Raw genomic sequence first — 25,907 nt, forward strand, 5'->3', positions numbered from 1 at the left:
TGTGCCATCAAGTCTTGTGACTATCCCTGAAGGCAAGTCATGGTATTTCCCCGTTTAACAGTGGAGGAAACTGAGGCCTGGCTGGGATCCTCAGCCACGATGTACACAGCTCCTCGGAACAGGCGTTTCTAGACGTCTGTTCGACAGAACAATGACCCCCGAGATGCCCACATCCTAACCTCTGGACACTGAATATCCACCTTACAGGAAAAAGAGGCTTCGTAGATGTGGGGAAGGGCCTCCAGTTGGGCAGATTTTCCTAGATTCTAAGGGTGGGCAGAATCGAGTCACTTGAGTTCTTTTTAATTTTATTGGAGTATAGTGTATAGATTTGGGTCCTTCTCCATTTAGGACGACAAGGAGGGAAAGGGCTGGGGTGAGGCCCTGGGGGAGGGGAGGCCAGTGGTCAGGCCAGGGCAGCACAGGATATTGGGAACGGGGTGATGGGATGGTTCCCAGGGGCCTGGGACGCAGCCAGTGATCTATGGCGGGGTGGCGCTGGGGGCCTGCCCTCCAGAGGGGGCTCTCAGAGGCCGTGATCTCCCCGCGACTTCTGCGCAGAGCCGAACAGGGCGCGGTGGGCAGGACCTTCCGTCACATGCGCTAGGGAGCCCGCCAGGGGGCAGCGTGGCGCCCGGGGCAGGTGCCGGCGCAGGGGTACCTCGCTGTCACCTGTTCCACCCGCCGGAGGACTAGACCCCCGCGTTTCCTCATCCTGCAGGTGCCAGGCGAGCCGGGGAATCTGTGCTCTCCAGGGCCTCGAGGCCGGCCCCACAGGACCTGGGCCCCAGGTGCGCCCCCCGCAAGTCCGCCGAGAGTCGGGGCTCGGGCTCGGGGAGGGGGCTGGGCGCGCACGCATCTTTGTCCTCCTCCTGGTCTTCCCGCCGCGCGCTCTCGCCCGGCGAGGGGCGCTGGCGAGGCCAGGGCGGGGCGGGGCGCGGGCGTCCAGCCGCAGGCCGGTGCGGGGTGCGCCCGCGGGCCCCGCTGCGTGGGCCGGGCAGGAGCGGCCCTGCGTGCCGTATGCCGCGTTCGGGGCGCGCCCGCCGCTATCCAGCTTCCCGGGCTCGGCAGCATCTCGGTGCGCGGCTCACAAAGAGCTGCGGCGGCGGCCCCGCGCTCGGCCTTGGGGACACAGCGGCGGCGGCCGTGCACCCGCACGGCCCGGAGCTCGGGCCAGGTAAACCGGGGTCCGGGCCGGCCGACCCTTCCCCAGAGCGGCCGCAGCCTGGGGGCGCCGGGACGGGCGCGGGGGGCGCGATCGGGCGGCGCTGCGGGCGGGGGGCGCCGCGCGGATCAGGAGTACGGACCGGGCGAGCTCGGCGGGGCCGAGCTGGTGGCTCGCGCATCCCGGGCGGGGGCGCGGCGGCGAGGGGCGACTAGGCGCAGACCAGGGACGCAGACCCGCGGCGGCTGCCCGCTCGGGTCCCGCCGGGCTGGTCGGGCCGCTGGAGTATTCCGCGGCCCCTTTCGGCACTGGTACTGAGTCCCTGTGAGGGGCGGTAACTCCCGAGTTTGGGGTCTTTTCTGGGTTCCCTGTCACTCGAGAAGCCGAGCCCCGGTTTTCTAGCCCTCCACTCTTTTCCTTTATAACGAGGCCCAGCGGGAGAAACTCCTCAGTTAAAAATTCCACAGTCGGGTTCCCCTGGGCGGCCAGCGCTGGGCTGGGGGCGCGGCGCGAACCTGCCCCGTCTTCCCAGCCCCTTTCCCCTCGGCCTGGCTGCTACTGATGGTCTATGCGAAGGGCGAGGCCCCCGCCCCCGAGCCGGGCTGTGCCCCGGGCGGGCCAGGCAGCGGGCCTCGGTGTGCCAAGGCCGCGGGGCTGGGGACTTGGGGGTCGAAATTGCCCTGGACCCGGTGCCGAGGGAGGGTAGCTAGGGGCCCACCCTTCCCGAGCCTCGCTGAGCATGGAGGCTGAGATTGTACCTGCTTGTCTCAACTTAGTATTTACTTGCAGAAGGAAGACTTAATTTTTTTCACATATGTTTGGATCCGGCCTGATAGGGGCCAACCTCAAATCTGGTGGTTAAGCCAACTCATAAATGGCCGTGGGGACGGTCAACCCCCAAGTGGGGAATCTCCTTTGTGCCCTTCATCCCGTAGGCTGAGCTGTCCCTGACCTCTTCAGCCTCTGTCCCTTTTCTGAGAATACCGCCCCTCACATGCCCTCCTTCTTTCTCTTTGAGAAAAATAATGTTTTTGGGAATAATGACCTGAAGGCTTCCAGGGTGGGAACCACACAGCTTTTCCTGGGGTACACGTTCAGTTTGCTCTGCAGGGTACCCACAGCCTGGTGGATGGCTCCTTTCCCAAGCCTCTGGGTTAGTGGTCCTTCTGGTGAGGTGAGGTGAGGGGGAGGGTCTTGCCTTCTCTTGGGGGCTTCCATTCTTCAGGGGACACTGAGGGTCCTCCAGCCAGGATGCCCTGCCCTGTGCCCTCACTGCTGGGGGGCTGTCCGTCCTGCCTCCATCTGCACTCAGGAAAGGGGGTTGGTGGCTCCTGAGCAGCAAATGACCCTGGCATGGAGCCTGCTGGCACTCAGGATGGTGTCCAGGGTGTTAGTGAGCGAGTTGGAGCTTGCTGAGGAGTCAGCTTGCTGAGTGGGCTGCCTCCTGGGTGGGCACTGGCAGAGAGACCCTTGGATGGGTCTCCAGAGCTGCACTAGGTCTGGGTGGTGGCCCTAGTGACAGGCGCCCTGAGAGTCTGCTGTGGGGCCTGGCTCTCCAGACCTCTGCTCATTGGTTGGGGAGCAAGGTCGGGCCCCTCCCCCATTGCCTGCCTTCCCATCTCCAGGGTACTGGGCTTCTCTGCCTGGGAGAAGTGTGGGCTGAACCAGATGGGGTGTGTGTGTGTGTGTGTGTGTGCACACGCGCGCGCGCGCGCGCACGCGCGTTCCTGCCTGTGTGAACAAGAGAGGTGGGGTGGGCACTGGCACGTGGACGAAGCCTGTGTGGTCAGTTTCTTAATCTTTGGCCTCTTGCTTGTGTTCTCGGTTGCCCCGGGCTGGACTTGTGGTTTGTTAACTTGGCTCTGCCTTGGTACTTCTAACCCTTTAAAAAAAAAATTAGTTTCACAGGGATAATTGGTGGGGATGTATTGTGAAATGGAGGCGCATAAATAATCCAATTTGCCAACTGAGCTAAGAAATACGGGATAGAAATAAAAGATAATTGTAAAAGACACCAGTCGCACCCCTGGAGCTGAGAGGGAGTGCCAAAACACCTTAATGTTTCCTAGACACAGCTGAGGAACTCAGGAAAATCTCGTGTGATGGGAAGTTTGCCTCGGGCTGGGCTTTGTTTGACTTGGGCAGCCCTGAGGTCTGTGGAGGGACAGGAGCCCCAGGGCACAAGCACAACCCCTCCCCTCCCACCAGGCTTCAGCTCTGCCTGCGCACTCCTCCCCATCCTAAGCCCTGAGCACCTGATCCAGGGACTCAGCAGGTCAGGGCCTCTGGTCACACTGGGGTCTGAAGTCTTGGACAGATGTTTGTGTCGGGGAAATTTGGAGGACTGGGTGCAGGTGGCCACAGAGGGAGGCCCTGAGCTGGCATGGAGGGCTTCCTTCCAGAACAAGTGGCAGAAAGCAGCGTTCTGCCTTGAGAAAGTGGCAGAGAGCTGGGGTTCCTGAGCCCTGACCTGGCAGGAATGGGGAGTGACGTGGACACTGACGGTTGTGTGGCTCCATCCCGTTGGTCATGTCTGAGATGATTGTTCACCAAGTGGGGCCTAGGTGCCCAGTTGGTGGTTGATAGTTGGCTGTGTGCCCACAGGGGGATTCTCTGGCCCCTTTCGAGGCCCCACCCACCACCTGGATTGGCTCCAGCTGGTGCCTCAGAGCAGCCTGCAGGCACGGGCTGACTCGGCTGTCATGGGTGCCTCTTCCCTGCCTCTCCTGTGGGCAGTCCTCCTCTCTCCCAGTCCTCTTGGATGCACAAGGGAGCCAGGGAGGACAGCGACCTTGTTGTCACGCAGCCAGGCTGTCTCGGTGGGGCTGAGATTCACGAGTCTTCTTGGGAACCCCCGACCCCGTTTCGGCAGGTGCTGTTGCTGCCTGACTTGTGATTTCTATGCTAGCTGCAGGGTGTCCCGGGCTGGGCTGGGCTGGTGTCCCTCACTCAAGCCTGCAGTGTCTCCCCAGGGCCCTCTCCACACCCTCAGCCTGATTTTTATTTCTGCAGGTTTATTTCCTCGCTCCCAGCCATGCCGTCAGGCAGGCTCATTGCCCAGGCTTGCTTTGTGTCATCCCCACCCCAGCCCCACCTGCCACCTTGGCCCGTGTCTATCTTTGATCATCCCAGATGAATATGGATTTTTCCCTTCTGCTCTGTCAGTTGCCAAGTTTGCTGAGCTCCTGCCTGCCTCAGGGCCTTTGCACTTGCTTTCCATCTCCCTGGCATGTGCCTCCTGCATATGTCCACCTGGCTTGCTCTCTCACTCACTTCTGTCTGTATTTCAGCTCCCTACATAAATTAGCATCATTTCTGCCTTTCATGTTAACCCTGCTTTGTGTTTCTTCTTAGGACCTAACACAATTTACGATATATATACTTTTATTCTGTCTCTTACCACTCCAACATAGAGACTGTGTTGACTTCTGTGTCCCTGAAACAAGAATAGTGCTTGGCACCTGGTTGACCCTCAGCCCAACTTGTTAAATGGATGAATGAATGAATGAAACCCCAGGAGCATCGTGCTTCCTTCCAGTACAAGCCTGGTGCCCTGCTGCTCCCTTCCCCAGACCCCACACCTAAAAACAGCTGCATTCACAGCTGGTCCCTCCCAGACCTCCAGCAGAACCTTGCCTACACTGGATTGGCAGGAGAGAGTGATGGAGAGGTGGGGGGTGGGGGGGCAGCAGGCCAGATGTCACGTGGCCGGAAGGCCATCCAGCCCCAGTAGTGGGCGTTCTGATCCTCCATGGAAGCTCCTCTGGGATTCTCGATTGTTTGGCTGGTCAGCTCTCAGGCTGTGCCTGCGCTCACCTCGGTTGGTCATGGATGTGCTGGGAATAAGACCCCCTCTGGCTCAAGTTCCCTACCTTCTTCACCTAAGTTTCTAAACTGGTCTTTCCTCTTATTCTCCCTACCTGATTCTCCCCACCTGATTCTCCCTACCTGTGCTCTGGCCCCACTGGAGGGGGCCACTGGTTTTATAAGGAGGACAACTGTCACTGATCTCTGGGGCCTTGGGTGAGCCACCAGCCCTGGGCGCCTTTCTCAGCCTCTGTCATAGGTGCCTGATAGCGCTTGCCAGGCTGGTTTTGATCCCAGAAGAAGTCCAGCACTGAACTGAGGTGAGAGGTTGGTGCTCGGCCAGAGCTTCCTGGATGCCAGTGGTCACAGGCTGGCTGTGGCTTCTTTCGTTTTACTGGGAGTTTGAAGGGTCAGCTTTGCTGGCTTTACATACAGCCTAGTGGGAGACTGTCATGCTTCCTACACTCTCAGGTGCTGTTCTGATATAAGGGGCTGCATCTGTGGTTTTGTGCATGAAGGATCAAAATTAAAGAGAAAAAATACAGGCTTGAGATGCTGGCATCTCCTGACCACACAGATATTTGCATCTTGTGGGTTTTCTGGAAATGGAAGCACTCTGGCATTCGAAGGTGGTTTTGGATGGAGAAACTGACTGGGATGAAATACACATCACTGGGCACTTTTTATTTTTTTTTAAAGATTCTTTTGTTGTGGAGATATTTTTTTAAGTCTTTATTGAATTTGTTACAATATTGCTTCTGTTGTTTATACTCTAGTTTTTTCGCTGTGAGGCTTGTGGGATCCTAGTTCTCTGACCAGAAATTGAACCTGCACCCCCTGCATTGGAAGGTGAAGTCTTAATCAAGGGACCTCCAGGGAAGTCCCTCATTGGGCAGTTCTGTGTGTTGCCTTCTCTTCCTTAGTATGTGCTGTTTAAATAGTTCTTTGCCAAGCATGAGAGGCATGTCTTCACTCGGCAGCGAGGTAACCTAGGACCAGGCAGTGGTGACTTGCTTAAGGCTGCTACTGTTTCAGGCATTGCTGAGATTGGTTGGTGAGCCTTCAGAGCCCATGATGTCCCTCCCCGACAATCCCCTATCACCTGCATCCTCCCTATCTCCCCCCTCAACATCTCAATGGGGCCCAGTTTGCATAAGATTTATTTTTAAACTGGGTGGGCATGACTAGGACTTGTGACCACCTATGTGATAGGTGTGTACATGTGCTCAGTTGCTCAGTTATGTCTCACTCTTTGCAACCCCATGGACTGTAACCTGCCAGGCTCGTCTGTTCACGGGATTCTCCAGGCAAGAATACTGGAGTAGGTTGCCATTCCCTTCTCCAGGGGATCTTCCCGAACCAGGGATCGAACTTGTGTCACCTGCATTGACAGACGCATTTACTGCTGAGCCACCAGGGAAGCCTATGTGATAGATACAATTCAGGAGCTCATTTTCAGCCTGTGCTTAGATAATCTGGTGGTGGTGAACTGTGTACCTTGAGCTCTGACTGGTGGTTGGAGAGTTATGGACACATCACGGGTAACCCTGGGGCCTTCATGGGGACAACAAGAGGGCCTGGGAGCTTGCCGCCCAGCACAACTGTCGTTGCTGGGTTTGTAAGGTGTTTTCCTCTTTGCATTTGGAGGTATCATGGGTTCTTTGCACTTCCTGCAAGCGACTTAGCAGCAGCAGCAGCCCCTGGACTAAACTCAGCTAAAAAACACTCAGCTGTGAAATACTTAGGTACTTGTTCTCAACAAATTCTAATTAGTCAACAGTCAGGAAGTAGGAGACCACTAGTGGCATTTAGAATTTTCATTTGGGAGATAGATATGTATCTATGTGTGATTTGTTGTTGTCCAGTTGCTCACTTGTGTCTGAGTTTGTTCATAACCCTATATATGATAGTATTTTTAAAAAATATGTGTTTATTTATTTCTCCATGATTTGGTTTTACATTCATGGAATTCATTCTCCAGCAAGGCAGCTCTAAACATGAATTTCTCTGAGCTGTCATGTGCATCGCTAATTTCCCTTTAAAAAATGTAGTTTAAAATGAATAACCAACAAGGACCTCCTATATAGCACAAGGAACTCTGCTCACCATTATGCGGCAGCCTGGATGGGAAGGGAGTTTGGCGGAGAGTGGATACATGTATATGTATGGCTGAGTCCCTTTGCTGTCCACCTGAAACTATCACAACATAGTTAACCTCTATACCCCAATATAAAATAAGAAGTTTAAAGTTTGAAAAAGAAATGTTGTGTAGTTTTCCCCTGTTGGTCTGTCAAAGTCTTGGAAAAATCCATTGTTTGGAAACTAGGAGACCTGTTTGCTGAGCGGGTGCCTCTGTTTAGTGATGATGGATTTCTCACCCCACCTCCCCAATCAGACAGCAGGCGTGTAAGTTGCTCCAGTGAAACTCAGTTTGTGTTCCTGGGTCTTCCGGTGTGATGATGGGCCGTGTGTTCTGATATCTGTGCGTGTCACTCAGAGCCGGTGACAGCTGTCAGGGGTGGGGAATCGGGAGGTCCAGGAAGCCTCCAGCAGCCGCTGGCCAGAGAGGGCCTCCTCCTGAGAGGGGCACATCAAGGCCTGCCCTTTCCTCCTTGTCAGCCGGCCACTGCGGCAAGGACGGAGCTAGACCAGATGCGGGTGTGTGTGTGAGCGTCTGTTACAGTAGAGCGCCCGCTCGGTGCCAGTCGCCGGGTGTGCTCTGTGTGTGTGTTCCAGCTCGCCTGCCAGGCCTAGACACCAGGTGCTACCTTGGGACTCTAGCTGGACCCCTCTGGTTGCAGTGAACCCTGGTGGCTGACCACTGGAGAGTGGGTCCTGGTGCTGCCCACCTGGCCTGACCGCTTGAGTGCAAGTCCCTGAGGCAGGTCTGACCTCAGCCCTGCCTGGACGTGCCTTTCTCTGTGTCCATGTGCAGCAAAGATTCTGCCCCTGACCTTTCCCTGCCCTTTGAGGGGCAAACAGGAGGGAGCTGGCGTGTGGCAGGGTGGACATGCCATCAGCTCTCTGCTCTTGGGGGGACGTCCCTGAGCTGAAACTCTTCAGAGCAGGAGCCCCTCCAGACCGAGAACTCTTGATTGTGTGTCTCCTTTGGGCTTTTTCAGGTTTCGGCTTTTCAATTAATTGCATTTCCTCAAGGAATGGTTTTCTTCTTGATCACAGGCTGATCTGTGCTTAATCAGCAGTGAGAACAGCGCTGCCTCAGTGGCTGTGACACCCCCCCCTGCCTCCCCAAAGGCAGAGACATCTCTTGCTGCGTCCACTTCATGAGGGAGTTGCCCTGGCGGCGGGGGTCCCTGGATATGGCAGTATTCTCTCCACTCCTAGCTTTGGGAACCCTTCCTTAACTCTGCATGTGTTGCTCCTTTTATCCATTATGAGATGACTTGTCTGATAATGGAAAAAGGGGTGCCAGGCACTTTAATGGCAGCCCCTAGCATTTCCCTTCCAGCCCTCTCATCTGTGAGGTCTCTGCAGTGCTAGTGCAGGGGCAGGTGCTCTTCTCTTTAGTTACCCTGGAACCCTTTTGCCAGGGGCTCCATCCAACCATCCATCCACCCATCCACCCATCCACCCATCCATCCATCCAACCATCCATCCATCCAACAGGTATTTCCTGAGTGCCGGCTGTGTTCCATTATTCTGATCCCTGTCTTGAGCTGGGTGTAGTCAGGAGAGGAGTGAAGGGGAGCTACTGGAGGGTGTGGGGGGATCAGATGCCGAGTGTGACTCTGGCCCCAGAGTGTCTGCCCCCAGAGTATCCCAGGGTGAAGGTGTGAGCACCCAGCATGGGGCGGGGGGGACTTGGGTTAGGTACCCCATCCTGAAAGAGTGGGTGGATTTGCCCATCTAGAGCTCAGGCCAGAGGGGCCAGTCTGGAGAGGGTACCCAGTATGGGGGTGAGGGCTGAGTGTTTGGTGGTAGGATAATGTGGTTTGGGCAGGTCAGAGCAGGAGATGGTGGGTCTTGACCGTCTGGGTCTTGAGCAGCCTTGGACGTGTGGGGGCATCTCACTGTAGCTGGGGGCAAAACAGATGGGAAGACAAGTACTCTGTCCCGTGATGTATCTAGGAGGTGTTTCCATCACTCAGCTTCGGGGTCCAGTGGACCACGGGAGGGGACGTTAAGGATGAGGAGGGGGGGTGTGCTGAGAGCTAGGGCGGGTCGGGGAGGCTTGGGGAGTGGGAAAGGACAGAGCTCCCTGCTTGATGTGGGCAGAGGCTGCCATGTCCACATCCTGGCCTTGCTAGCTCAGATGTTTAACTTTACCCTTTAGAGATTTATAGACTTTCTAGATTAAATCACCACTGTTCCTCTATAAGAATGACAAAGTCCCTGGCAAACCATAAGTCATGTTATTAATTTGCTCACATGGAGTTAAACTCCATGGCCCCGCTGACTTATTTGGAAGGACAAGGGATGGATGGCTGGGAGGGCTCTGTCCAGTTGTTGGCAAGTGTGAAAGTCTAGAGGGACCCAGGTCGAGGTAATGGGGCTGTCCTCCCCAGCAGGTGGCTGTCCTCGTCCCATTGCCAAGGCTCCTGGGGACTTTCTGGCATCTGTAGGGAGGGGGACTGAGTCCTGCACCAGCTGTGCAGAGGGCAAGGGCAGGGGGAAGGAGGGAGTAGCCAGGCTGCAGGTCAAAAAGCTGGGCTCCAGGGGCCTGTGCAGACTGGTGAGCTTTTGGAGGGGTGTCCTGAAGGGCTTTTCTCTGGGGCCCCGAAACCCTGGGAATTCACAACTCGTCTTTTCTTCCTCTTTTGGGCTCTGATGTGCTATTCATCCTCTGGGTAATGAAGGGTCAGAAGAAAGTCTCAGGGCTTCCCTGGTGGCTCAGTGGTAAAGAATCCACCTGCCAATGCAGGAGACATGGGTTTGATCCCTGGTCTGGGAAGATCCCACATGCTGCGGAGCGACTAAGCACATGTGCCACAACTACTGAGCCTGTGCTCCACAGCAAGAGAAGCCACCACAATGAGAAGCCTGTGCATCACAGCTGGAGAGTAGCCCCCACTCGCCATAACTAGAGAAAAGCCTGCACAGCAACGAAGACCCAGTGCAGCCAAAAATAAATAAAGAGAACACGTCTTAAAGCTGTTTCCCTTTTTAGTCAGCCTGCTGTTTGCGCTGGCACAGGTGGGGTAGGTATCATTCCCTCTCCAAGGCTCCTGGCTCTGGGGGGACCCGGCTGAGATGCTGGCGAATGCCTCTTGCATGGCTTACTGCCCTGTGCCAGCGGTGGAAACTGCCTGCTAGCTGCAGGGCAGTTATTGTAGGAGTCAAGATTTGTTGGGAGAAAGATACATTTGTTGGGGGATGGGTGCTCTCTGTGTGCTGACCTTTCTGCCTTCAAGGCCCATGTGGCTGCTATAGGTGGTGGTTACTGCTGCAGGAGGAGCAGGTCTTGCACTAACTCTCCTGGTGGTTTTCATCAAACACCGAGAGTATGCTGCAGTTTATGTTGACTGATGTCTCAAACCAGCTTTCTTCCTTTACAGTGATAAAGAGAAGTTAGACTTAGGTGTATTTGTGTGTGTGTGTGTGTGTCTTTGTGTGCTCAGTCAGTCAGTCAGTCGTGTCCGACTCTTCATGACCCCCCATGGACTGTAGCCCATCAGGCTCCTCTGTCCATGGGTTGCCATTTCCTCTTCCAGGGGATCTTCCCAGTCCAAGGATTGAATCCACGTCTCCTGTGTCTCCTGCATTGGCAGGTGGACTGTTTACCACTGAGTCCCCTGGGAAGTCCCTGGTGTATTTAGCATCCAATATTTCAAGGCAGAAAGCCAGAGGTCACGCTGGTGGCATGGCTGCCTCTCCATGGTTCCCACGTGTGGTACCCATAGCCATCGACAGGCCATCACTGTGCAGACCTGGTCAGCAGCTGCTGCTGACCGATGCGGAAGAATCCGTAAACACATGCATTTGTATAAATATAAATATTGTTTAATGTCCCAAGTAATGAGCACTTCCTTGAAATGACATTAGCTCTTGTTTCAAGGAAGTGAGTGGAGGCATAGCACATTAATTTGGGACTGAATTTTGTCTCGCTCATCCTGGTTACTGACAGTGGTCTTCAGGTTCTCATATGTTTTCCTTCTGGAAACCATCCAGGCTGATAGGGGCCTGGAGGCTGTGGTGGGCGTTCACTGTCCAGAATTCATGGCCACTCGTCGCTCGCATCCACCTGGACCTCACGTCTCATGGCCTGACACCAAAAACATGTTCTTCTCCACACACGTATTTAGTGGAAAATGTTCTAACAGATTACTCATTTTGAAAGTATGCACTGTCCAAGGAAAAGGAAACAACTGAAGAGAAAAAGGGCCCAGAGACATTTCACCCCTTAAAAAGGCCCAATAACCATATGGAAAGGTCCTCAACTCCATTAGTCATCAAGGAGGGAAATGTATATAAACTGTAACCGTGTTTGGATTCTCTGTAGAACCAGAACCAATAGTGTGTGTGTGTGTGTGTGTGTGTGTGTATTGTTCGTTGTTGTTCAGTCACTGAGTTGTGTCTGACTCTCTGCGATCTCATGGACTGCAGCACGCCAGGATTCCCTGTCCTTCACTTTCTCCTGGACTTTGCTCAGACTTATGTCCATTGAGTTGGTAATGTCATCCAACCATATCATCCTCTGTCGCCCCCTTCTCCTCCTGCCCTCAGTCTTTCCCACATCAGTCATGAGGTCTCCTGAGTCAGTGAGTCAACTTTTCGAATCAGGTGGTCAAAGGATTGGAGCTCCAGCTTCAGTCCTTCCAATGAATGTTCAGGGTTGATTTCCTTTAGGATTGACTGGTTTGATCTCCTTGTTGTGCAAGGTACTCTCAAGAATCTTCTCCAGCACCAGAGTTTGAAGGCATCAATTCTTTGGTGCTCAGCCTTCTTTATGGTCCAAGTCTCACATCTGTACATGACTACTGCAAAAACCATAGCTTTGACTGTATTAATCTTGGGGTTTCCCTTGTGGCTCAGGCAGTAAAGAATCTGCCTGTAATGTAGAAGACTGGGGTTCAATCCCTGAGTCAGGAAGATCCCCTGGAGAAGGGAATGGCAACCCACTCCAGTATTCTTGCCTGGGAATTTCCGTGGACAGAGGATCGTGGCAGTTTATAGTCCATGGGGTCATAAAGAGTCAGACATGACTAATAGACTAACACCTTCACTTCACGTCCAAACTGCCAGTACACATAGTGTGTATTATATATATTTGTTTGTTTTTTTTTGGCTGTGCCACACTCTGCTTGTGGGATCTTAGCTCCCTGACCTGGGATAGAACCCAGGGCCCTGTCAGTGAGAGCCCCAAGTCCTAACCACTAGATGGCCAGGGAATTCCCCACAAGGGTCCTTCTGAGAGAGGCAGAGGAGAGTGGAAACAGAGGAGAAGGCAGGGACGATGGAGGCAGAGACTGTCAAGGATTGTGACCACATGTCAAGGGTTGTCAGCAGAGGTGATCACCCCTGGAGTCTCCAGGAGGTGAGCAGCCCTGCCGACGCCTTGACCTCCGTCACTGAACCTGCTTCCAGACTCCCAGTCTCCTGAACTTGAGTTGTTTAAAGCCCTGTATCTGGGGCCCATTTCTTCCAGGGGCCACAGGAGGCTAACAGAGCCATCAGGACACGTGCACCAGAGCGTCCAAGGCAGGTAGTGGTCACCCCAAGCTACAGACAATCCTAGGTCCCCCAGCAGCTGCTCCCCTTGCACCGAGGCTTGTCACACACGAAACATCCTGCAGATCTGCACATGTGCAGTAGCCTGGAGGCGTCCTGGCACATAATGCTGAGCCAAAACCCCAGACATGAGAGTCCTTAGTTCCTCCAGCGTGGCTCCACTGATAGGAAGGACAGCGGGCTGCTTATCCATGTGGGGTGGGATGTCGGGGTGCCCTTTGGGAGATGGTGATTGGAGGGGCACCAGGAGGGCAGAGGGCTTCTGGGGGATGCTGACAATGTCCCATTTCTTTTATTCTTTTTTTGAAAATTTTATTGAAGTAGAGTTGATTGATAATGTTGTGTTAATTTCTTCTGTACAGCAGAGTGACTCAATTATATAATTCTTTTTCATATTCTTTTTCCATTATGGTTTATGGCAGGATTTTGTTTTTTTTACTTATGACCATAGAAATCTTTTAAAAACTTTTTATTTTGTATTGGGGTATAGCCAGTTGACAGTGTTGTGATAGTTTCAGGTGGACAGTAAAGAGACTTAGCCATACATATACATGTATCCATTCTCCCCCAAACTCCCCTCCCATCTAGGCTGCCACATAGCATTGAGCAGAGCTCCCTGTGCTATACAGTAGGTCCTTGTTGGTTATCCAGTTTCAATATAGCAGTTACCACAGGATATCAAATATGTTTCCATATGTTATACAGTAGGACCTTGTTTATCCATGCTCTGTATACTAGTTTGGACCTGCAAATTCCAGTCTCCCAATCCTTCCCTCCATCACCCCTCCCTCTTGGCAACCACAAGTGTGTCCTCCATGTCTGTGAGTCTGTTCCTGTTTTGTAGGCAGGTTCACCTGTGCCAAATTTTAGATTCCACATGTAAGTGATATGGTATTTGTCTTCCTCTTTCTGACTTCACTTAGTATGATCATCTGTATTGCTGCAAAAAGTGTCTCATTTCTTGTTCTGCGTGTGGTTTGCATGAGTGGGTTCAAATTTATGATAAGGACGTTTTCAGTACCTATATTAAACTTCAATGAAAAGTGGGGAAAAAAGCAGTATAGCATCTTGGAATCTTCAAGGAGAACTTTAAATTGACTGACTCATGGCTTCTTTTCCTGCTGGAACAATAATATCAAAATCAAGATTATATTTAATTTAATGTGAGATGATTAAATGAGGCCATTCCAACAAGTGCTTATTAATATGCAGATACACACTGTGTTTTCAAAATGAAATCAGAGTCCATAAACCCAAGTAGGATGCTGAGATCTCCGGTCAAGTAATTGATATGGATTCATTCTCTCCATGAAAGTTTTCCTTATGCACAAAGAAGGAGCTGAGCCCTTAAGGAAAACCGGACATAAACAGCCTGAACATTTGAGGGTCATGTGCTCTGTGGTGAGTGGGAAACCAGAGAGTTTTAGGAAGAGACCAGAGTTTGTGTGTGTGTGTGTGTGTGTGTGTGTGTGTGTGTGTGTGTATATACAACTCCTTTGGGTCAGTGGGGGTGTGTGTGTGTGTGTGTGTGTGTACAACTTCTTTGGGTCAGCCCAGAAATTTTAGTTGGGTGTTCTGTGGGCCCCCTGCCTGGTGCTTTCCTGGCCACCCTGCCCAAGATCCTAGAGGTCTTGCTGTCTGTGCCCACAACTCTCCCCGGCCCCTCACACCCCTCCAGCTGTGCTGGGAGACTGTCCATCAGCTGCCCACGCAGTGACCACTTGGCTTCATGGGTTGTATCCTGCATGTGGTCATCACATCTGCCCTGGGCCCGTGTGGTCTCTGCTCTTGCTCCGTCTGAAATAGATGAGATCCACAGCACAGTGGTCTCTTCCGAGGTGGTCCATGGAGATGCAAAGGGGGTGGGGTGGCACCATGTGGCCTCAGCAGTTCTGGCAGTGCTCCTGGCTCCACCCTGATGGACTCTCATCCCTGACCTGCTGCTGGGATAGCATGCCGGCTTCTCCTGTGTGGTCTGAGGATCAGGACCGGGGTCTGAGGGGTGTGTTTGTCCAGGCGGAGGCTGGGGTCCGGGCATGGGTGCTTCGGTGCTGCCCTCACCTCCTGTGCCTGTTGGGAGCTGGCCTGGCACAGCAGGCTCTGCGGCTGTGGTCAGCCTCTCGCTGGTCTCGTGGCAGGTGTTTGTGATACAGACAGCACCTTTAATGGTGGGGATGGGGGAGGGATTCTTCCATGAGCTTGGCACGCGCCTCCCTCTCGGCTGTTCTTCCACCTGCTGCGATGGGAGTTTGTCTATCAGGCACTGACCAGCCCCTCACTTGGATGCTGGGCTTGTTTAGAGTGTTTTCTGCCCTGAAGGATGCTGGGATAAATACCCTGTAGCTCTGCTCTTCTCTTTTGTCAGATCCCCTGGTTCTTTATGATATGTTTCCAGAGGTAGAATGGCTGGGCTGAAGGTGAAGACTGCAGATTGACCTCTAGAAAGGCTCAGATGCCCACAGACGGTGTGTGTGGGGGGGCCTGCTTTCCTTCCCTCCCCCTTTCCTGTCCTCTCTCCCCACCCCTACCCTCGCACTGCTCCTCCACATCCCTGCTCCCTCCTGTGATGCTGCACCATCGAGCAGCATCCAGCAAATACCGTTCCAGCTACCTGTCTGGGGCCTCCCAGCTCACAGGCTCCCTGGGGACCCTTGTCCAGGGTTTGCTTGTGGGTTTTAAGAGGAAACCAAGAACCAATGGGGGAGCCTGTGGAGAGCCTCAGAGGCTTCCCCAGGACATACAGGCCGATAGTGAGGTGTGATGATGTTCTTCCAGAGAGAAATCCCTTCCCTGGGAGCTCCTCACCCCAGGCAGGGGGTGCTGGGGCACCATAGGCAGGGACCGGAACCCTGGGCTTACAAGCCATTTGATGTTGTAGTTGTTCAGTCTCTAAGTCCTGTCTGACTATGACCCCATGGACTGCAGCATGCCAGGCTTCTCTGTCCTTCACTATCTCCTAGTAGTAGTGTTAGTCGCTCAGTCGTGTCTGACTCTTTGCAGCCCCACGGACTGTAGCCCACCCAGCTCCTCTGTCCATGGGATTCTTCAAGCAAGAATACTGGAGTGGACTGCCATTCCCTTCTCCAGGAGATCTTCCCAACCCAGGGATTGAACCCAGGTCTCCTGTGTTGCAGGCAGATTCTTTACCATTTGAGCTACAGGGAAGACCTCACTATCTCCTAGAGTTTGCTCAAATGCATGTCCATTGAGCTGATGATGCCATCCAACCATCTCATCCTCTGTCGACCCCTTTTCCTCCTGCCCTCAATCTTTCTCAGCATCAGGGCCTTTTCCAGTGAGTCGACTCTTTGCATCAGGTGGACAAAGGATTGAAGCTTCGACTTAAGCATCAGTCCTTCTGATGAATATTCAGGTTTGATTTCCTTTAGGATTGACTGGTTGGCTCTCCTTGCTGTCCAAGGGACTCTCAAGAGTCTTCTCCAACACCATGGTTCGAAAGCATCAATTTTTTGGTGTTCAGCCTGCTTTAATGGTCCAACTCTCACATCCATACATAACTGCTGGAAAAACCATAACTTTGACTATACAGACCTTTGTCGGTAAAGTGATGTCTCTTCTTTTAAAATACGCTGTCTAGAATTGTCACAACTTTCCTTTCAAAGAGCAAGCATCTTTAAATTTCATGGCTGCAGTCACCATCCTCTGGATTTTGGAGCATAAGAAAATAAAATCTGTAACTGTTTCCACTTTTCTCCCTTCTATTTGCCGTGAAGTGATGGGACTGGATGCTGTGATCAGTTTTATAAATGTTAAGTTTTAAGCCAGCTTTTCACTCTCCTCTTTCACCCTCATCAAGAGACTCTTTAGTTCCTCTTCATTTTCTGCCATTTGAGTGGTATCATCTACATATCTGAGGTTGTTGATATTTTTCCCAAAAATTTTGATTCCAGCTTGGGAGTCATCCAGCCTGGCACTTCTCATGATATACTCTGCATATTAAGTTAAATAAGCACAGTGACAATATACAGCTTTGATGTACTCCTTTCCCAATTTGAACTAGCCTGTTGTTCCATGTCCACAAGTCATTATTTATGTTTAAAATATCTTATTTTGGGGACTTCCCTGATGGTCCAGTGGTTAAGACTCCACACTTCCAGTGCAGGGGGTGTGAGTTTGATCCATGGACTGGGAACTAAGCTCCCAAATGCCACAGTATGTGGCCAAAAATTTAAAAAGGAAAATCTTATTTTTCTGTTGGTTTGGCAAATTGGATTGATGCCATACCCTCTTCCTGAACCACCCAGGACCGCCCCAGTGCATGGGTCAGGGTGGTCACCACTGTGAGATGCTTGGCTGATGTTCTGTCCCCACGGACGGATGTTGTTGGCTGCCCTTGAAATCCAAGGAGAAGCTGCTGCCCAATTCTGAGGCCCCATGGGGGTCTTTGTCCTCCTTTCTCAGAGGCAGCAGATTCTGGATTCGCTCTGTTGAGCTGGAAGGAAGAATTTTAAAATTTCCTCTGGTTGAAGAACCCAAAATGGAACAATCTACATCAGTTCCCCCAAATGGGACTTTTAGGCAAGGGCTTGGAAAATGGACTGTTTCCTGTGCATGAAAGCAAAGTCTGTGGGAATTCCTGGTAAGGAATTTTAAAGTGCTTGTCTACTCAGCCTCATTCTGAAATCCTGAGAGTCTTAAAAGACAGAAAGAAGTTGCCCGAAGGAGGTCCAGTCCGAGTGGGGGAGGCTGAGGAGGCCTGCTGCTCTCTGCCGCGGTTCCCTTCCTCCAGGTCTGTGGCACTGTGTGTAAACAAGCGTGAGCGTCTCTGTCACTTCTAAGATTCTTTAAAAATAATTATTTTCTCCATTTATTTATTTGTTTTCATTTATTTTATATATTTGGCTGTGCTGGGTCTTAGTTGCGGAGTGTGGAATCTTTAGTTATGGCATGTCGGATCTAGCTCCCTGACTAGGGATTGGACCTGGGGCTCCCTGCATTGGGAGCTCAGAGGCTTAGCCACTGGACCACCAGAGAAGTCCCCACTGCTAAGATTCTGACATTCAGGAATGATTTTGAACCTTCTTTGGGTACATGCTATTTTCTGAGTTGCAGTTTCTGTGTATTATTTCATTATTATTTCTATTATTTTATAATTAAAATATAGAGATACAGCATCTCTGGTTTTCAAATATTGCCTTCAAATAAAGATCTTGCATCTCTAGAGCCTGCTGGAGCTGTGAGTGTTTGGATTTTTGCTGCCCCATCTTCCAGGAACCCACTCCCCACTGCGGTCCCTGACACCCCGTTTCTGGCCTTGTTCAGGATCACTTCCTCCACTCACAGGAGAATGCCCAGTGGGAGGAATCGGCAGGACTTTCTGTGGTGTCTTCAGAGCCGTAGGAGGCAGAACCAGGCCAGCCATGTCGTATTTTCGTGGGGGAGCATCTAGCAAAAAGACCCACTCTTTCCCTGGGGTATCAGCAGCTCTGGTTGGAGGGATAGCAAGGGGTAGTAACGGGACAGCTGCTGTGGACAGAAAGTGGCCCCTAGTATGTGGGAATGGATGACAAGTCAAGGCCCTTGGGTGGGAGATAAGTATGAGTGAGGTCTGACACCAGGGGGCTAGTGAGCTCTGTTATTTGAGAATAATGTGTTTCCCTGATTAGTGGGATAGGAGTTCTGTTTTGTTGGGACCTTCCAATTTAGGATGGGTTCTGGAATTTGTATTCTAGCTGTTATTATTTTTGGTGGCACCACTTGGCTTACTACTGGCTTACAGGATCTTAGTTCCCTGACCAGGGATCCATCCCATGCTCCCTGCAGTGAAAGTGCAGAGCCCTAACCACTGGACCACCAGGGAAGTCCCTGGAACTTGTATTCTGAGAAATGAAAAGGGGCAGGCAGCTTTTCATGGTGGTGGGGTTAGCTTTGTCAGATCCCCCCCGACCTGGATAGGTGCGGTCCTTAAAGTGTGGTAACTCAGTCGCCAGTCAATCTTAAAGGAAATCAACCCTGAATATTCATTGGAAGGACTCATGCTGAAGCTCCAGTATTTTGGTCACCTGATGCCAAGAGCCGACTCATTGGAAAAGTCCCCGATGCTGGGAAAGACTGAGGGCAGAAGGAGAGGAGGGTGTCAGAGGATGAGATGGCTGGATGGCATCACTGATGCAGTGGATACGAACTTGGGTGAACTCTGGGAGATGCTGAGGGACAGGGAGGCTTGGCATGCTGAAGCCCATGGAGTTGCAAGAGTTGGACATGACTGGGCGACTGAACAACAATAACTCAGCTAGTGCAATACTGTTAAGGACTTACTTACTTATATCTTTGTGTGTTACTTGAAAGTTTGAAATCTAAGGTGACTTTAGGATTCTCTGTGTGGGTTGGGGGCAGGTCTTTGTGTGGGTGGGTGTAAAACCTTCTTGTGTGCACCTCATTTCCTGGGAATCACTGAGGAGCAGCTCTTTGATTTTCAATTTTAAGCCATTATCTTCCAACCATCAGCTTTATCTGGAGCAGAATGGGCTGCAATTACAGTGCTCCTAATGGGATGGGTTTTATTTCCAATGATTGGACTGTGACAGCATTTCACTACATTCATATGGCTGCTCACAATTGCCCACTTTTCTTTCGCTTAATGGAAAATGTGTCGTTGAAGCCTGCTTCATGGTCCTGGCCCCATGATGTATCCTGGCTCAGGTCTGAAGCCACCTGCGTGCTCCGAGGGAAAGGCCTACCGTGGCCCAGGCAAGGAGGGTAAAGGAGGGGCCTGGGTTGGACTTGGGACCTGTGCAGCTTTTATTTTGCTGCATTTTGTCCAGAAACATTTTGTGTGCAGTGCTGAGTTGTTTTGATTTGGCCAGGCAGAGCGGTATTTCACGGGCTGCTGTGATGGCCAGAGATGCTCGTGGGGATGCAGAGGCAGGTGAGGGCCAGGTGGGATGGAGGCACAGGTCCCAGAGAAGCTGGCAGGGCCTGGCCATTCTCTGTAACAAAACTGTTTGATTTCACTGACATTGGAGCATAGGGATCCCACAGTCAACCGTTGATCCCATGATCAAGGTCACCGTCTCTCCCCATAGCTGGCTCGTGAAATGTTCCAGGGTTAAAGAATATATGAGCTGCTCAACTCAGGAGAGCCTGGTGGCCCTTTCAGCCATAAAATCTGCCTTTCCTGAGGAGCAGATGCCAGAGACAGTGGGTTTTCTCTTTGAACCAATCCTGATGGAGCCTCAGAAGTGTCAGAAAGATAATCTTGTCTTGACCCGTACAGACAGGATCCCTTTCATTTCCAAGTCTGTTAAAAAGTCTTAATGTTGTTAAAAAAAAAAAAATCCACTTTACTACTGGTAAAAATATCCTCCTGTGCATTCATAAATTATGCCTCTGAGGACTTTTCCTGTGGTCCAGTGGCTAAGATTCTGCACTCCTAATGCTGGGCCTGGGTTTGATCCCTGGTCGGGGAACTAGATCACTCATGCCTGCAACTAAAGATCCTTCATGCCACAGGTAAGACCCAGAGCAATCAAAAGAAAAGTAAATAAAAATAAATATGAAAAATAAATAAATTATACGTCTGGCCTCTCTCAGGTACCCCGTGAGTGCAGGACTGTGCTCCTGGATGAGGCTGGAGCTCCTGGATTTTCTGGAACCCCCTGCATGGTGCTTCCTGTGAGATTCTTGTAGTTCTTCCTGATTTTGACAAGAAATTTGGCTCCTCACCGTTCAGAGCTCTGCTTCCCACCTCATCCTCCTGGAATGACTCTGGCTCCTTGTTCATTGACAGTGGTGCTTCTTGACTCAGCTTCTCTGTATACTGGTGCTGAATTGAGTCTTGGAGACAGTTTTGGGTGAAGTAGAAAAGGAGAGCTTTATTGCTTTGCCAGGCAAAGGGGGACACAGCAGGCTCATGCTGTCAAAACCATGTGTCCCAACTTGGAGAGGAGAGTGAGAAGTTTTATAGTAAGAGAGTGTGATCAGCTCCTGGACATTCTTCTGATGGGCTGGTGGTAAGGTAAGCAGGAATCAGCATCCTGAAGGAATCGGCCTTCAGGTCCCAACTGTTCTGGAGTCTACATGCTTTTGTGGGTAGCATACCATCATTAACTGTTAACTTCTCCCACCTGGAGGGATTTCAGTATCTGCAGAACAGCTCAAAGATATTGTTGTGTGTATCCATTGATGGGGAATCAGGACCTTGCTCCAATTCTGCACTACTGTTTCTCTTGACTGTTTGTTTCTTCCAGGTCTTGCATCCCCTTCCTTCCCTGACTAACAACTGCTTGAATATGCCCCTTGGAAATCAGGGAAGGTCATGGAGGCTGAATGAAGGCTGTTTCCTATAATCAAGGAAATGGGGGACACAGAATGGCTTTGTGCCCAGGGACCCCATAGGGCCCTGCTCGGTATCAATTCCACCAAAGTTATTGTTTAGACAGAGGTTTCTCTTTGGGTTACCCCAGGCCTGGGACTTCTCCATGGGCAGAAGAAGCATCCTGTGAGAATCGGCTGATGAGATGGCTGATGGGCCCCTTTCTGTCTTCTGACATGAAAGGCATCTATTGTTTTAGTTATTTATATTGTGATAAAATATACATAACATAGAAGTACCACTTCATTTTTATGTGTACAGTTTAGTGACATTAAGTACATTCACTTCGTTGTATAGCCATCACCACCATCTACCTACAAAACTGCTCCCATCTTTCCAAACTGAAACCCTGTCCCCATAAACACCAGCTCCCTATCTCCCCCACCCCCAGCCCCTGGAATCCAAGGTTCTACATCCTGTCTCTACGAGTTTGACTACTCGAGAGACCTTGTATAAGCAGAATCCTACAGGGTTTGTCTTTTTTTTTTCTTTTTTAAATCAAGCATAGTTGATTTACAATGTTGTGTTAGTTTCAGGTGTACAGCACCTGATTCAGCTATACATGTATATAATCCATTGTTTTCAGATTTTTCTCCTTATAGGTTATTACAGAATGTTGAGTCATTGTGGCACTTGGGGACCTTCGTTTCATCCAGTGGGATTTTTTGTTGCAGCTCACACGCTCTAGCTGTGGTGTGTGGGCTCAGTAGTTATGGCACACGGGTTTCTCATTGTGGTGGCTTCTCTTGTTGTGGTGCACGGGCTTAGTTGCCCTGCAGCACATGGAATCTTAGTTCCCTGAGTAGGAATTGGATTCACATACCACGCATTGCAAGGTGGATTCTTAACCACTGGACCACCAGGTAAGTCCTCACCCAAAGAATTAAAGTCAGAAATAAAGAAAAAGATTGGGCAGTGGCGTGAGGAAGTCGGGGTCAGGGAATGTGGCCCCTGCTGTAGTGTGTTACTCAGTCTGAGTGAAAGACTCGTCTCATTTCTTCAGGGCTTGGCAACAGCCAGTGACTGACCAATCTGTGATAGGTGGGGTCGGAGGTGTCTGTCCTCACATGAGCAGGGCGGGGGTGGCAGCTGCAGCAGAAGGTGTCCAACAACACCCAGCAGGAAATGAGAAGAGCTCAGGGACTGGTGGGTTAACAGTGTCTGGCACAGTAATTCCTGCTGAAACCTTAATGGTAGGCAGTAAATTAAAGTACTGCCTCGGCCTATGTGACTTGCATCTTAACAGCAGCCGTCAGTGTCTTTTGTGTCAAAAGAAGTGGGCTGGGGGGAGTGTTTCTTGTCCACAGAGCTGCTTGTGAAGGAACTTTCCATCTGGGACACCTGGACTGTGCTCCAGTCTTCGACAGCACACCACTCATGTTGATTGGGAAAGAGAGTTACCAGTCTTTTTTTCCCTTTAGGTCTGGCTTTGAAAAATACATACATTATTTTATTTTTTTAGTTGAAGTATAGTTGACTGACAATGTGTTAGTTTCAGGTGTATAGTACAGTGATTCAGCTATGTGCTTGTGTGCTCAGTCACTTCAGTTGTGTCTGACTCTCTGTTACCCCCATGGACTCTAGCCCGCCAGGCTCCTCTGTCCATGGAATTCTCCAGGCAAGAATACTGGAGATTCTTCTTCCAGTATTCCCTTCTCCAGGAGATCTTCCTAACCCAGGGATTAAACCCAGGTCTCCTGCATTGCAGGCGAATTCTTTATCACTGAACCACCAAGGAAGCTCTTGATGTCTTGATGGCTCATTTCTCTTTAGTGCTGAATAATATTCCACTGCCTTGGGTGGACCTCAGTTTCTTTATCTGCTCACCTACCGAAGTATCTTGTTTACTTCCACGTTTGGCAGTTACGAATAAAACTGCTGTAAACCACCACGTGCAGGTTTCTGTGTGAACATAAATATTCAACTTTTGGGAAGTAGAATATCAAAGAGTAAGATTGCTAGATCTGTGGTAAGAGTAGTGAGTTTATCTTTTTAAGAAACTGCCAAATTGTCTTCCCAAGTGGCCGCACCGATACCAGCAGTGAATGAGAGTTCCTGTTGCTCTGCATCCTCAACAGCACTTGGTGTCATCAGGGTCTGGATTTGGCCATTCTGTTAGATATGTAGTAGTATCTCGTTGCTGGCTTTTTGTTGTTGATGGCGGTGGTAAAAGTTATTTATTCATTTAATAACAGCTTTTGTCTCCTTTTAAAATCCTTTTATTTATTCATTTACTTCTGGCCATGCTGGGTCTTTGTTGCCATGTGGGCTTTCTCTAGTTGTGGCGAGCGGGGGCTACTCTCTAGTTGTGATGCAAGGGCTTGTCTCTGTGGTGGCTTCTCTTGTTGTGGGGCGCAGGCTCTAGAGCACACACAGTTCAGTAGTTGTGGCACGTGGGCTCAATAGTTGCCATCCTCTGGTTCTAGAGTGCAAGCTCAGTAGTTGTGGTGCACGGGCTTAGTTGCTCTGTGACACATGGGATCTTCCCAGACAAGGGGTCGAACCTGTGTCTCCTGCATTGGCACGCACATTCTTTTTCATTCTTTTAAAAAAATGTTTATTTATTTGACTGTGTCAGGTCTTAGCTGTGGCACACAGGATCTCTGTTATGTCACTCGTGCTTCTCTCCAGTTCTGGTGTGCAAGATCTGTAGTTGGGGCATGCAGGCTTAGTTGCCTTGTGGCATGTGGGTTCTCCGACCACGGATTGAACCCATGTCCCCTGCATTGGAAGGTGGATTCTTAACCACTGGACCACCAGGGAAGTCCCTCCATTATGGTTTATTACAGGATACTGAATATAGTTCCCTGTGCTACACTGTAGGACCTTGTTGTTTATCCATCCTATAGATAAAAGTTTGCATCTGCTAATCCCAAATTCTCAATTCATCGCTTCTCCACCCCTCCCCCTTGGCACCCACAAGTCTGTTCTCTGTGTCTTCTCACTGCTGTTTTAATTTGCATTGCCCAAATTAAAAGCATCTTTTCATATAGTTATTGGCTCTTTCCTTCTTTGGTGAGGTGTCTTCATATTTTTGATTCATTTTATAATTGAGTTGTTTATTTTTTTATTGTTGACCTTTAAGTGTTCTTTGTATATTTTGCATAACAAATCCCTTATCAGATGTGTCTTTTGCAAATATTTTCTCTCAGTCTGTGGCTTGTTTTTCATTCTCTTAACAGTGTCTTTCATAGAGCAGAAACTTTACCTTTTAATGCAGTCAAGCTTATTAATTCCTTCTTTCATAGATCATGCCTTTGGTGTTATATCTAAAACAGTCATTGCTAAACACAGGTTCATCTAGAGTTTTCTGCTGCATTGTCTTTCAGTTTTTATAGCTTTGGTTTTTGACATTTAGGTCTTGGATCCATTGATTTTTGTGAAGAATCTGAAGTCTGTGTCTGGGTTCATTTTTTTGCCCATGGCTGTCTGTTAAAAAAACTACATCTTTTCTCCATCATATTGCCTTTGTTCCTATGTCAAAGATAAGTAGATTATTATTAAGTGGGGTGATTTCTGGGCTCCCTGCTGTAGTCTATTGATCTATCTGTCTATCCTTTCACCAGCACCACACTGTTTTGATTATTGTAGCTTCACAGTAACTCTGGAAACCAGGCAGCATGAGTCTTCCAACTTTATTTTTCTGTCTTGTGTTTTCTCACCATTATCCTCTCATAGACCTTGTCCCAGTACATCACAATGATTTGTTTTCTTTTTTTTTAAATTATTTATTTATTTGGCTGTGCCAGGTCTTAGCTGCAGCATGCAGGATCTTTTTAGCATAGCGTGTGAACTCTTAGTTGCAGTATGTGGGATCTAGTTCCCTGACCAGGTATCGAACCTGGGCCCCCTCATTGCAAGTATGAAGTCTTAACCACTGGACCACCACAGAAGTCACTGATTTATTTACATAAATGTCAAAGCCATGGCTGGTTTCTGAAACATCATCTTTGAAGATTCTGCATATAGCAATGAAACAAGGTTTCTCTTTTCATTTTTACAGAACTGCATGCATTTGAAATTTTAGTTTCATATTCCTTCTATCTATTATACACTAATAATGGTATATATGCTTGAAATAGTTTGCATTCTATTGAGTGGGTTTGATAGGAAATGATTTCAAATTCAGATATTTAGAGTTTCAAGGATCATACATGTTGATTTTTAGGGACTGTCTCAAGTTTCATATATGTGATTCTTTTCTAAAAAAGGAAGTCACTAAATGAATAACTTGCATTTTCTGGTTTTTCAGTGAGAAGCATTGAATAGGACTGTAAAATTAAATAGGACTGTAAAAAGATGTGATTTTAATTTTGTCTTCAGGGATTTCCCTGGAGGTCCAGTGGTTAAGACTTTGCCTTCCAATGCAGGGGATGTGAGTTTGATCCTTGGTTGGGGAGCTAAGATCCCACATGCCATGTGGTGCAGCCAAAAAAAAAAAAATTATGACTTCATATAAAGACCTTTAGATGCAGAAGACCCTCTGTGCCTGGGTTCTGCATCCTGAGCTGGGAGCTTAGTGCACTGAGGCCTGACTGAGCCAGGGAGGAGCCTGTGAGCTGCATAGTTTGGCTTCTGTTGGCTGCATTCCTGCTCTGTCCAGGGAGACCAGACACCAGAGAAGGACAGTGCCAATTAGGTCCTGTTGGGAAGAAAGAACACAGCCACCAGTGCTGGACTGCTTTGTGTCCCCTGAACAAAGAAGATAGCGCATTGCTGACATCTGCAGCTCATGTGGGGCCATGTGGCAGTGGCTTGCCTATCGGCCTGCTTGACAGAGATAAGATGCCCAGACCCAGGGCTGCTCTGCAGGATCAGGGAAGGAGTTTAATTCATTGACAATCTGGGGGCTAGTGATATTCCCTTGTTCTGTATGGAGCCAGGTATGGATTCTTTCTCTTTCTTCAATTT

The 25,907-nt window shown here is 50.2% G+C and overlaps 1 protein-coding gene across 10 annotated transcripts in view; it reads left to right on the plus strand.

Annotated features, from left to right (window-relative positions):
* The first annotated feature begins 614 nt into the window (after positions 1-614).
* Positions 615-25,907, plus strand: part of APBA2 (amyloid beta precursor protein binding family A member 2) — a 138,740-nt gene continuing 113,447 nt past the window's right edge. For 4 of the 10 annotated variants that reach the window (NM_001435113.1, NM_001435115.1, NM_001435112.1 and 1 more), the window contains exon 1: positions 966-1,177. The gene's annotated coding sequence lies outside the window, so the exon portion shown is untranslated. Of the gene's footprint in view, positions 792-942; positions 1,178-25,907 lie in introns of those variants that run through there. The other 6 variants (XM_059879043.1, XM_059879046.1, XM_059879048.1 and 3 more) reach the window with 3 other exon arrangements.

This window comes from Bos taurus, chromosome 21 (genome assembly GCF_002263795.3).
Source record: "Bos taurus isolate L1 Dominette 01449 registration number 42190680 breed Hereford chromosome 21, ARS-UCD2.0, whole genome shotgun sequence".
NCBI lineage: Eukaryota > Metazoa > Chordata > Mammalia > Artiodactyla > Bovidae > Bos > Bos taurus.